The following is a 12,771-nucleotide window of genomic DNA, read 5'->3' on the forward strand; positions in this document are numbered from 1 at the left end:
TAATTGTTCCTGCGTTGATGATTTCTTTTCCTAACATTTTAAAAATTTATTTAACTATTTAAATTCCTTGTTTTAAATTCCCTAAGAATGTGTTCTCCTTTCTTAAAGTAATTGATACCAGGTATGAATTTCTCAGTACGAGTTCTTGGTAACACTTCTTCGCCCTTTTATGGTAAGTTTTCTGTTCTTGTTTAATAATTTAGGCTGTTTTGGTGACTCTGGTTACGCTTCCTGTTTGAACTTTCCAACTAGCTTATTTGTGTACCAGCTAGTTGCCCTCTTTTGCTGCCCTTATCGTAGTGTTCGGGTTTGGCCTACGTTACGGGACAACACAACCAAACTTCATGGAAATCTACCTGCCTTGATGGAAATAAATTTCTAAACCTTTTTTCTAATGTGCATTATTTCGGTACGAGACATTAATAAGGGAATTATCATTAAGAGACCGTTTTTCGGTACAAGTCCCACCAGACTTAACTCAAGAGCGGGTGCGTGTAATACGTATTTCTTATAACTTGAAAACTACTGAATATCTTACAACCTAACTTTATGTTTGCCATACACCTGTCCAAACAGAGGTTTTAAGGCCCATAGCATTTCAAATTCCCGGAATGGACGACAAGACCAACCTGACTGGAAATCGACCAACTTTGATATAAAGCCATTTTTATTTTTATTTTCTCATGTGCACTTTTTCGACAGGAGGATTACTAAGGGAGATATCATGAACGGTCGGTTTTGCAGTCTAAGTCCCGCGGACATAGCCCAAAAGGTGTTGTACGTGGAGCAGATTCCTTATCTATCTATATAAATAAAATCGTAACCACCGTGTGTCTGTGCATTGACTATTTTGGATAAGTTTTCGTACAGCTATCCGTTTAAGGGGTAATAATGACTATCTGCAAACTTTTTAGCTATAGTTTGCTAACAGTCCTCAATTTTACACCCCCTCGCGCAAAATCAATATTACAGCACAATCTGCCAGACGAGCTAAAAAATTGAAATTAGGCAAAATTATACCTTTTAGCCTGTAGCCGACAGACAACTTGCAAGATCTTTAAATCTTTCATGATATCTCCCTTAGTATCCACGAACATCATCGAGATATGAAGACAATTTTAATGAAGGTGCAGACCTTCGTTTCGAGGCATTTCGCGGCTAAACGGTAAGTCCTATCATAAAACGGATGGCACAATTTCGGTTCAATTTGGAGATTCTACAACTTTGGTCCTATGACATTCTATCGTCCCTCTGTCTTTTATACGTTAGATTTGGCTGTATATATCGATGTTCGTAAATTTTGTGCTTTTTACACGTATATTGCAAAGTTTGATACACTTATTAGCAAAGATATGGTCATGAAATTGGCTGTATGCGAACCAAATTTCATGATTCTAGCTTCCACATATGTATGTGAAATAAAATGTAAAATATTAAAAATGTACCCAAATTTGACCCCATTCAAATATCGCAACTCAATCGAACCCATAAATATGGGAGATACGAGAAAATGTTTTAAAACTAAACGTGTAGAGCAATAAAAGGGGCATCGGACGGTGCAAACCGTTTGTTGCTATGATGTACCGTTTAGGAACACTAAATTTCGAAATGAAGGTCTGCACTTACAAACGTGCCCGTGCTTATCTGTATAAATAAAATCGTAACGACCGTCTGTCTGTACATTGACTTTTTGGCTAAAGTTATCCGTTTCAAGTGCAATGATGACCATCTGGATATTAGTTAGCTTTAGTTTCCTGAAAGTCCCCTCCCCAAAAGCAAGATTGAGGCATAATCTGCCAGACGAGCTAGAAAATTGGAATTTGGCAAAATTATGTCTTAGCCTGTTATCGACGGAAAGCTTCCAAGACCTTTAAATATTTCATTTTACCCCCCCCCCCACAAATTGGAATATTGATGTAATTTTAATGTTGGTGCAGACATTCGTTTCGAGGTATTTCGCAGGTAAACGGTAAGTCGTATCACCAAATGGATGGCACAATCTGAGTTCAATTTGGAGTGATCTACAACTTTGGTGCTATGACGTTTCGTCGTATCTCTATCCCTTATATGTTAGATTTGTCTCTATTTCTCGAATCAACCTACATTTTGCTCTTTGTATACGTATTCGTAGTTCTATCACTTATACGAAATACAGAACCATCTAACTCTACACGAACACTGGCCCATCCAGTATCCACACGTGAGCCAAATTCTATGTTTGTAGCTGTCACCCTATTTAATGTTTCTAACACAATTTCACACATAAATAGATGAGATATGAGAAAATACCTTAAGACCAGCCATTTAGACCGCTAAATGATGCGTCTTAAGATACGATCCGTTTGTCGCTATGATGTATCATTTAGCAGCAGTTAATCTGTAAATGAATGTTTGCGATATTGTAAACATGCAATCGATCTATATATATATTCATTGAATTCTATTTGTAGCGATGTATACCAATGTGTTTGCCAATATAATTAATATTTTACAAATCGATAGTGACTCTCAGCGGGAGGGCGTCTGCTGTTGTAATCATTACTCTCCACATCGACTTTGACTGGCAGTAGGAATGGGATCCTTCTCCAACTCCTGTATAACTGGCATTAGTAAGTAGGAACTACCATTGTAATGAATAATTCCCTTCTCGATTTGACTGGCAGAAGTCAAGGAAGCATGCAATTTTGTTCAAAACTCCTCTAACCGATTGTGTTTGTGAGTAGGTAAGTCTCCCTCCATTATGAACACACTTACCCGTCTAATATGTGACTGGCATTAGGCACAGTGGCCTTGCTATTGTAATGGAAACTCACCAACTCGGTGTAACGGACATTAAGAAGAGGGGCCTGTCATTTTCATGATGACAACACAACTCAATTTTGACTGGCAGTAGGGAAGGTGCCTGGTATTATAATAAATACTCCTCAACTATAATCTGTTGGAAGTAGGAAAGGGCGCCTGCCAATGTAACGAAAACTCCCAAAATCGATTGTGACCGCGTAATTAGTAATGGAGCCTCCCATTATAATGGAAACTTACCTACTTGATTGTGAATGGCAGTAGGCAAGTGAGCTTGCCGTTATCATCACAACTCCGCAACTCGCACTTTACATTGGAAACGGCGTATGGGAACTTCACTCTGCTGTTTCTGGATAACGCTAAGAGACATGCAATTTAAAAAATCGTATTCACTGCATGTGCAGTAATTTATTCGATGTCCGCGTACAATGTAGAATACCGTAGCGAAACACGGGTACATTTGCTAGTTAATAATAGTTGGCTTCGTTGGTGGTGGTGGTGGGGGTAGTATTAACTTTTTTTTTTTTTTTTTTTTTTTTTTTTTTGCTTTACGTCGCATCGACACAGATATGTCTTATGGCGACGATTGGATAGCAAAGGTCTAGGAAGTGGAAGGAAGCGGCCGTGGCCTTAATTAAGGTAAAGCCCCGGCATTTGCCTGGCGTGAAAATGGGAAACCACGGAAAACCATCTTCAGGGCTGCCGACAGTGGGGCTCGAACCCACTATCTCCCGATTACTGGATACTGACCGCACTTAAGCGACTGCAGCTATCGAGCTCGGTGGTAGTGATAATTACTTTAAGAGGAAGTCCAACTAGGCAATCGTGCTCTGTCAACATTAATCAGAGGGCAAAAATTAAAGGGGCCTGGCAATTCAAAAAATGAAGGTATCGGCCAAAGGCCAAGAAGAGGATGGAATTGAAGACTCCCTAATACCTGTGGGATCGGAAAACAAGAGTTACCGAGAAAGGTCGGATAGGATAGACGAAAGTGAAGAGCTAGGCATAAGTAATTTAAAAAAAAATACCATTGGATGAAAAAAGAACAAGAGCGGCCAAGGGAGGCCTGATAGGATAGATGCAAATGGAGGCCATGCGAGGTCCAGCTAAAGCCCTACGGTCGTCAAACACGCTTCCATGTTCAAAGCCCTGGGTCTCTTTGAGTCGCTTCTCACGACAGGTAGGTGATGCCATGATTGTCACACTAGTGTCCAAAAGTTCAGCATAAGTTACGAGTAGGCAGGGCAACAGGAAATAGACCGAAATTCGCACAACATATGCAACTACCAGCCTTAAGTCTTCATTCTGTATAGGAAAGGAGTGTTCCCAGGTTTGACTGGAGACGTAACCGCAAGGTAAACGCAGCCAGTGCCTGCGCCCCATATTCCTTCAGCCGCGTTTTCCCTGTTACAGTGTGCGAAGTGTAGCCTGGTGGTGAACGTGACAACAAAATGGCACAACGACGACATTTTGACCCCGTTTTGCACGATAGAATACTCGGCCGCCTGGAAGCAGTCAAGACACAGACCGAAGTCCCCGTATCTTTGAATGTGCCACAAAGTGTCTTTCCAGGCTTTGGAAACGATTTCGAGACACAGGGGATGTTAGTCGTAGGCCATTACCAGGTCGACCAAGGGTAACCACCCCACAGCAGGACCGATATCTGGCCTTAACCGCCCGACGAAATCGGAGTGCATCTGCAAGACAATTGTCGGCGGAGATTGCAGCCGCCCCAAGGGTTGCCGTTTCACGACAAACTGTACCGGAGGCTCAGGTAGTGGTGGTGGTGATTATTGTTTAATGAGGAAGTACAACTAGGCAACCATCCTCTATATAACACAAATCAGGGAGAAAAAAGGAAGGGATCCGTCACTTCGAAAAATGAAGGTATCGGCCAATGGAAGACAAGGGCCACGAAGGGCGTGATAGTGAAAGACTCCCTAGGCCTCCATACGTAATACCGTCGAGGTCGGAAAAGGACAAGAGTTGGCCAAGGGAGGTCGGATAGGATAGATGAAAGTGAGGAGTCTGACACAAGTAGGTGGAAGCAATGACAGGATTCAGCTAAGGGCCCCGTGGTCGCAAACCCACGCTCCAAAGATCAGAGCCCCTGGGTCCCCTTTTAGTCGCCTCTTACGGCAGGCAGGGGATACCGTGGGTGTTATTCTACCGCCCCCACCCATAGGGGGGCCGGACGCTCAGAACAGCAGGGCTGTTTGCCCGACATCCAGCGGTGTGCGTCCCGCTCACTCCAGCACAGAGACGGGTCCGTTTACTGTGGAGCCGTCAACATCGAAACTGGACCATGAATGAATGGAGGCATGTGCTCTTCACAGATCAATCCCGCTTCAGTTTGCAGAACGATTCCCGTCGCACATTAATCTGGAGAGAACCGGGTAGCCGATACAACCTATGAATCAAGTGGAACGGGACCAATATGGTGGTTGTGGCGTCATGGTGTGGGGCGGCATCATGTTGAATGGCCGTAATGACCTGCACATCTTCATGGGTGGTCCGAGGAACACTGTTAACGCTCGGAGATACAGCGAGGAGGTACTGAGACCACATGTTTGACTCTTCAGAGGTGCGGTTCGTCCAGACTTTGCCTTAATGGACGATAACGCCCGACCGCACCGCGCTGCTCTCGTGGTAGTGGTGGTGGTAGTAATTTTTGTTTTAAGAGGAAGTACAACGAGGTAATCATTCTCTCCGAACAAATTAGTGGAAAATAAATTTAAAATAAGAACAAAGTTGTTTACTCAACAAAAGAATTTGGGGACGCAGTACAAAATGAAATAAAAAGTAATTAAACCGAAAAATTACTAACGAATCAAAAGGGAACGTGTGTTGCCTGAGTAACAGTACACTTGTAATTTATATGCACTTGATTAATCCACTCTCGCACATAAAGCGGATGACGAGATCGGTAGTAGTCGTGTCATCGGCTAGTATGCGTTTGAGTGTTTCCTGCAGGCCGAGGCTACGTCTTAGGCGCGAGAGATCGGCGCGTTCTGTGAGAATGTGAGCTACCGTGAAGTCGGCACCACAAGAACACACTGGAGGGTCTTGCCTCTTTAGGAGATCAGAGTGGTGTTACAGCATTACGCATTTAATACCCCTTTCTCAGAAACGGTTTTGGAACTGGCTCTCTAGCTATGGAAATTATTTTCATTTGCTTTATTAACATGCGTGGTTTCTCCCGTACCACCCGTGATTGTGGACTTACTCATTTCTCATGGATTATATTTCTGCCTGTGGATGAAAGGAACTATTTTAAAACTACATACACATATTTATTAATTAATATGGATGTATTTCTACGGTCTCTGCTGTGTGCTGCGATCTCGCGGTAGTGAGCTAAGCAGGATGCCCCTCTTACAGATCCTTGTCCAATCAGTGCGCGGCACGTTCGTTGGAACTAAAAGTAGCCATGATGGAACTGACTCCGTATGTGGAACTGATGGCGAGCGGACGTGTTGGCTTGTCTCCGAAAATGTTAGCGTCTGGGTGGAGCATTGACCCAGGATGATAGTCTGGTGGCGTAGGTTTTAAAACCCTTAACCCCTTGTTTTTGCTTTTGGCATCGTCCTGCATATCTTTAAAGTTTAATTTATTTAATGTGACCTGAGAGATGATGCGTGCTGTGAGTATACTACGATCTGAATTATTCTCGCTAAATATTGGATATCTACAAGTAAGTAGTGCAAACAACATAAAACTCAACTTCAGTAATGATTAACAAATTTTCTTCCGGAAAATTCTAGATGCAATTGTGTGTCTTATTGCGATTCGGAAACCTACATTATCGAAGCGGCGGTTATCGTATGTTTAACAACCTGGGAAGGAATGATATCGACGTAAAATCTGTCTTAGAAATTTGTCAAAAGATAGAGTGTTCGAAAAATAATATGTGTTAACTTCATTGTATCATTGTTCACCAGTGAATAGGCTATGCCTAAGTATGTAAATTATCATTAATTTCGGCCATGTGGCTTTAAACTACGTGGGAATCCGCATGGGCATAACTTCTAGTTTTTAAGCTTATTTGGTCTTTAAATTTCACCTTATATTTTATTTTTCCTGGTAATCTTATGCTTTGGGTGGGTTGGTTTTTCTTTTGTTTTTTACTGCTTGCACCTTTGTTCCGGTCTTACTCCGCGATTGGCTGTTTACCTTGTTTTTTTGTGCTGGTGTGGTTGCTATAGCAACGAATATTATGCTGAATTCTTCCTGATATAAGCGTGGCACTGCTAGTTTTGGGAGTTGGTTGTGCAATTTTTTCTTTGTTTCAAATCTTGCTTCTGTAAAGTATTTCCTATTGTTTACTATATCTCAGATTAAAAGTATTTTCTGCTTGGTTTGGTGTTTCCCGTTTTGTGGAAAATATTTGAGTTCCTGAAATTAATATTATTTGACTAGATTTCCATGTTCATGCGAAAGCCTACTTACGCAAGTTTCACTTTGTTAATGATTAATCTCAAGGTTACAACTTTTATTTTCTGGTAAATTATTTAAATTACTTAAGAAAAGCTGATCTGAGTCTTAAGGTTTAAACTTAGTATTACTTCGCCATTGCTGATTCTATTTTATTCGTTTATTGTTTTTCTTAAAGGACGATGTCCATTGGATTTTTCTCATTTAACCTTTTTCTTGGTGGATTAAAACTGTAATTGTTTGAAAACTTGAGTTTTCTTTCATAAACTAGAGTCATTCAATGCTGTATCTAGTCATGTTATCCACGAACTTTGGGTGTTAATGGGGCTTTTAATTGGTAAGTACAGTGTTTGTGTTTGTCGCTTCCTTGTAATTGATATATCTGATTTGTTTTTCCTTGCTCCTTTTCACACCAGCTTATAGGTGGTACCGGCTGGTGCATTTGTTGCTGACCGTTAGTGTAATTGGGTGTTATATTGCACTGGCGGGTCAGTGAGTGGTAGCAGGTAGGCTACTATGGTTTTAATTGTTTTTCTTGGGCTCGCTGCTAAACCTTGTCTATCTCTTTTCTCCCTGTTCTTGATAAACGTGCTTGAAATGGCGTTGAATGGCTGGGTTGTGAAAGAGAAATTATGTACTGTAATTGAATGCGCAATTTGTGAAAATAAGTGCAAGTGCAAGCGTAGGGGAAGCCATCTTGCAGTTTTATTGCTGTCTTTGTACCAGACAGACGTGCCATGTAAGATCTGATATTAGTCCAGGGTTTACCCTGGTTTTCCACCCCTTTTGGGTGGGAATTTTGGTATGTTTTTATTATTTCTTGTATCTGTTAACGTAAATTGTGCTTGTACTGTTATTATTATCATTCAGAATTCTCTTCCTGAACTGACATTTTCGCTAGTAACAGGAACTTATTTGATCATTAGTCCGTAACTGACCCCTTTCCTAAAACACTATTTTCCACTGGTTCTCGTTTTAACTTTTCGTTAGGTCAGTTATGTTAATTTAGACCTGCCGTTTTGGAGGTCATCAAACTTGCTTTTTAAAAGGAATGTAAATCTGCTTCATTGTAAGACTTGGCAATAGCTAAATATGTCTAACCGACCTGCAAGGTTAAACTTTATCACCAACCACTCTGAAAGGTAAATTGTTATTAAATGTTTTAAAAGAAGATGAGAAAAACGAATACCAATCCGTTCAACGGTGTTTTGTTACTCGTTGACTGTCTTATTTTAATTCGCGGTCGTCTTGGTGACATTTATTGTCAGGGATATTGATTGACATTTTTTGATTTTGCGTGATGACTGATGAGTTGTTTGGAGACTGGCACAGATTACGGTTGGAATTGGTTGTTCTGAGCCTGACTTGGTTTTCTGGGGATTATTATTATTATTGGTTTACCTTAATTCTTACCCCGGTATCTGATTATTTATTGGGTGATCCGTGTTAACTCCCCTGGTGATTCTGTGCGTGAAATATTGAATTCGGCAGTAACTTCTGCGTATCCAGGAAAGCTCTTGCTGAGTTGGTGAGGATTTTTACGGTCATTACTTCTCTGTATTTGTGATGCCATTCTGGATTTTTGGCCTATGATCTAACCCATGGAATGTTGTATTTAGCAGAAATTTCTGCTTGTTCTGTTATGCTCCTGAAGTGTTATGATTGTATTGCCGAATTACCCCTTTCCTGGACTCCACTGACTTGGTGGTGTCGTTGATGGAATTTCCTGCTATTTATTTCCTAATACTGAATTTAGCTGTTTCTTCTTGTTAACCTATTTGGTATTGTGCCAGTCCGGTAGCTTGTATTTGTGAATTTCCATATGATTTGCGTTTTTGGTGTTTGCTGGATTTCCGAGGCCTGTTAATTTCTGCAGGTTGATCTAGAATAACACCGTGCTAAGGATCGGTTTCATTTCTCTCTGTTGGTAGTTGTGAATTCATGTAAATAATTAACTCTTTGCTCCATCTTTTGAACTTTAATTTCGAAAACCCCTTGATTTATTCTTGTTCTATTTAACTTGGTGTAATGTTCATTTTGCGTTTTAATTAAATTTCGATATTTCAAAAACCTCGGCTTATCCTTTCATGTCAAAAGGTCGTGTGCTAATATCCTAGATTTACTATGATAATTTAATTAAGGTCATGATTGCAAAGATCCTAGGGCACTTTCCACATTCTCACCTTTGAAGTAAGTTGTCTTGCTTTTACTTGCATTTACTTATTGCATTAACTGCTCCTGTGAGGTCACTCTATGTGGTAATTTATTTGAATTTTCTGGGTGTCAGTGTGTTGGCACAGTCTTGAACAATCACTGTGCACTGAGTTACTTACTGATATCGAACTGCTAACTGCCTGTCATCCACTACGTTACTGTGTCTTGAGTCTTATAGTGACACTATTTTTAATTTCACTTAATTGCAGCCACACGTTATATTGGTACAGTGATTACTAACTAGGAAGTTGGTCTGTGGTTCATGTGGTATGTTTCCTAACCTGGCACCTTACAGTGTTTAAAAATGTTTTTATGTTCCCGTACCCAACATGTTAAAGTTTGATCATTAACATAACTAGTCCTGGTGGAATCCTAACCGTCACAGTGCCTCTTGTTGACCGTCACTGTGTATTTATTATTAACCTAACCGTAACAGTGTGTCACTGTTTATATTTTAACCTAACAATCCGGTCGTCACATGCTAATTTTTTACCTTTTTGTTTCATGTTTATCCATCATGTCCCGAATCGTATTCTCGTATCATTTGAGGAAATCTGAACTCTTGTACGAACTCCGGATACGAGGCTTGGAGTCAGTCAGCGCTGCAACTGAATGTGCAGCTCACTTATAAACTCATCTCCACGTTCCAATTCATCTAAGATAGAGCTAAGCAACCCCGGTGAGTCGATACTTGAAATTAAGAATAATATAGAGGAAATTGAAGCTTTCAGGAATGAATTTATTGACATAAAGCCTACTACGGCTCAAGTAGACCGGCGCAAGGCTAGATCATTCCATTATTGTGGCCATATTCAAGACTTTTTGACAATTAAGACTGCTGCTGAATATATCCGTGAATTAACACGTCTGTTTTTTCTCGCCTCTAGTGTCTCTACTGAGTTAGACCTAATGTTAGCATCTGTGGTTGATAAACGAAATTGCTCTTGTCCTAACTCTAATAACCACCCTAACCAAGTCGTTTCCAATTCAAGTGAACAAGCGTCTACTTGTGTTGCCACTTCTATGTTGGAAGTCCTCATTTCTATGTTAAATATTACTCCTTCCCATAATTCCCTTAAATAATTGTTCTGTGGAGTTAAGAATTTCTCAGTAAATTCGATTGATGAATGCCTGAGATTCCTAAGATTCCTCGTAGAAATGAAAGAATCTGCAAGTGTATATTCAATTGATGACCTAGGCTTGTATTGGGACTTATTCTCTCACTGTGAGGGTATTCTAAAAAGAGAGATCTCTGAGGCTATTTCTCAGGAGTGTAAGATTAATGATCTTCATGAGTTTATTCTTAACAAATTTATTCCCCCTTTGGCTCTTCAGAGTCTGCTACCACAGCATTGTTTCAAGTCACAGTTCCTGCATGAAAATTTACTCACATATATCGTTGATGTAAAATTCTTTTGCAAGGTATTCAGAATTTCTGTCCCTGAAGACGAAATGGTGGCAAGTATACCCCTTCGTGTGCGGCTGTGTTGAGCACCTTAGGAATTCTTGTCCATCCAAGAGTGGTGGTGGTGAGTATTGTTTTAAGAGGAAGTACAACTAGGCAACCATCCTCTATATAACACTAATCACAGGGAAAATGGAAGGGATCCGACACCTCGAAAAATGAAGATATCGGTCAAAGAGAGACAAGGGCCACGAAGGGCGTGAAAATGAAAGACTCCCTAGCCCTCGCAAACCTAATAGCGTTGGGATCGGAAAAGAACAAGAGTTGACCAAGAGAGGTCGGATAGGATAGATGAAAGTGAGGAGCCTGACACAAGTAAGTGGAAGCAATGCCAGGACTCAGCTGAGGGCCCCGTGGTCGCCAACCCACGCTCCAAAGTTCAGAGCCCCTGAGGCCCCTTTTCGTCGCCTCTTGCGACAGGCAGGGGATACCGTGTGTGTTATTCTCCCCACCCACAGGGGAGTGCCCATCCAAGACCCGTAAACCGGATATTTGTTGCCACCTATGTGGTTCTCGGCAACATTCAAAAAAATTCTGCCCTAATCCTTCTATAGACGTGACAAATTACTGGAACTTAATGGTAGACCTTCTGAGTTTCAAAATTCTGAGAATTCAAGTGATTTTGGATGAAGTTGTTTGCCTTCTTGGATCTGATAAGATATACGGGCATGTTCCTTCCCATGGTACTTTCACTAGGGTTGAAGTAAATAATGAACCGGTACTTGCATTGATAGATTCCGGTAGTGTGGTGAATTTGATTTTGATGGTATAATAAGCTGAAGAGTGCTTGTAAATTTCCTGAATTGCAACCCATTGGCGTAAAATTTGTCGCGGCTAATGGTAATAAGTTGAACATTTAGGGGACTGTGAGAGTAAAAATAGGAAACTTCACTTGGAAAATCACCTTCCTAGTAGCATCCAAACTATCTTGTAATGTAATTTTGGGAACTGGGCTCTTGTAAAAAAACTGGGTTGTTCCTGGACCTTTAAGCTAGAGAATTCTTCTTTAAGATTTCTCCAAATTCTAAATTTGATCTGAAGGATTCTCTACTGGGTGTCTTTAGAGTCTCTTGTGTAGGTGGGTCAGTACCAGAAGAAAACAGTGAAATTGATCTATTGGATCTTAATCATTTGAGTTATGAACAAGCTAATCAAATCCGTAATCTGTGTCATCAATTTCAAGACGTGTTCACCAGCAAGTTAGGTCTAACTGATGTATTGGAGTACGAGATTGAGTTGTCCAACAACAAACCTGTTAGATCTCCTCCTTACCGTCTTTCACCTCTTTGCATGCTAGAACTAAAGAAGATTATCGACCAAATGCTGTCAGATGGAGTCATCAGACCATCCACTTCACCTTATGCATCTCCGATTTTTCTGTTACCTAAACCCTCTTTGGGATTCAGAGCTGTAGTAGATTATAGGTCTCTGAACCGCAAGATCATCTTGCAAACAATCCCCTTCCCAGATTTACACACTTGTTTTGGGTGTTTCTCGGGAGCCAAATTCTTTACTGTGTTAAACCTCAACCAGGCCTATTATCAGATTCCGCTGTCAAAGGCATCCATTCCCCTGACAGCCTTCATCACAGATTGGAATCTTTATGAATTCTTAAGATTGTCCTTCGTACTCTCATGTGGAGCAGCTGTTCTAAGCGGATTATTGAATTCCATTCTAGGGGATATCAAGTTTAAGTTCGATTTCAACTATCTTGATGACCTGGTTAACTTCTCGAACACCTTCGAAGAACACATGAATAATGTCAGAGATGTCCTAGTGCGATTGAAAAGGCTGGTCTTACTGTGAAACTATCTAAAGAAGCTTTCGCTAAGCCAAGTATGTCTTTTCTTGGACTCAGG

Source organism: Anabrus simplex, chromosome 4, assembly GCF_040414725.1.
Source record: "Anabrus simplex isolate iqAnaSimp1 chromosome 4, ASM4041472v1, whole genome shotgun sequence".
NCBI classification, from domain to species: domain Eukaryota; kingdom Metazoa; phylum Arthropoda; class Insecta; order Orthoptera; family Tettigoniidae; genus Anabrus; species Anabrus simplex.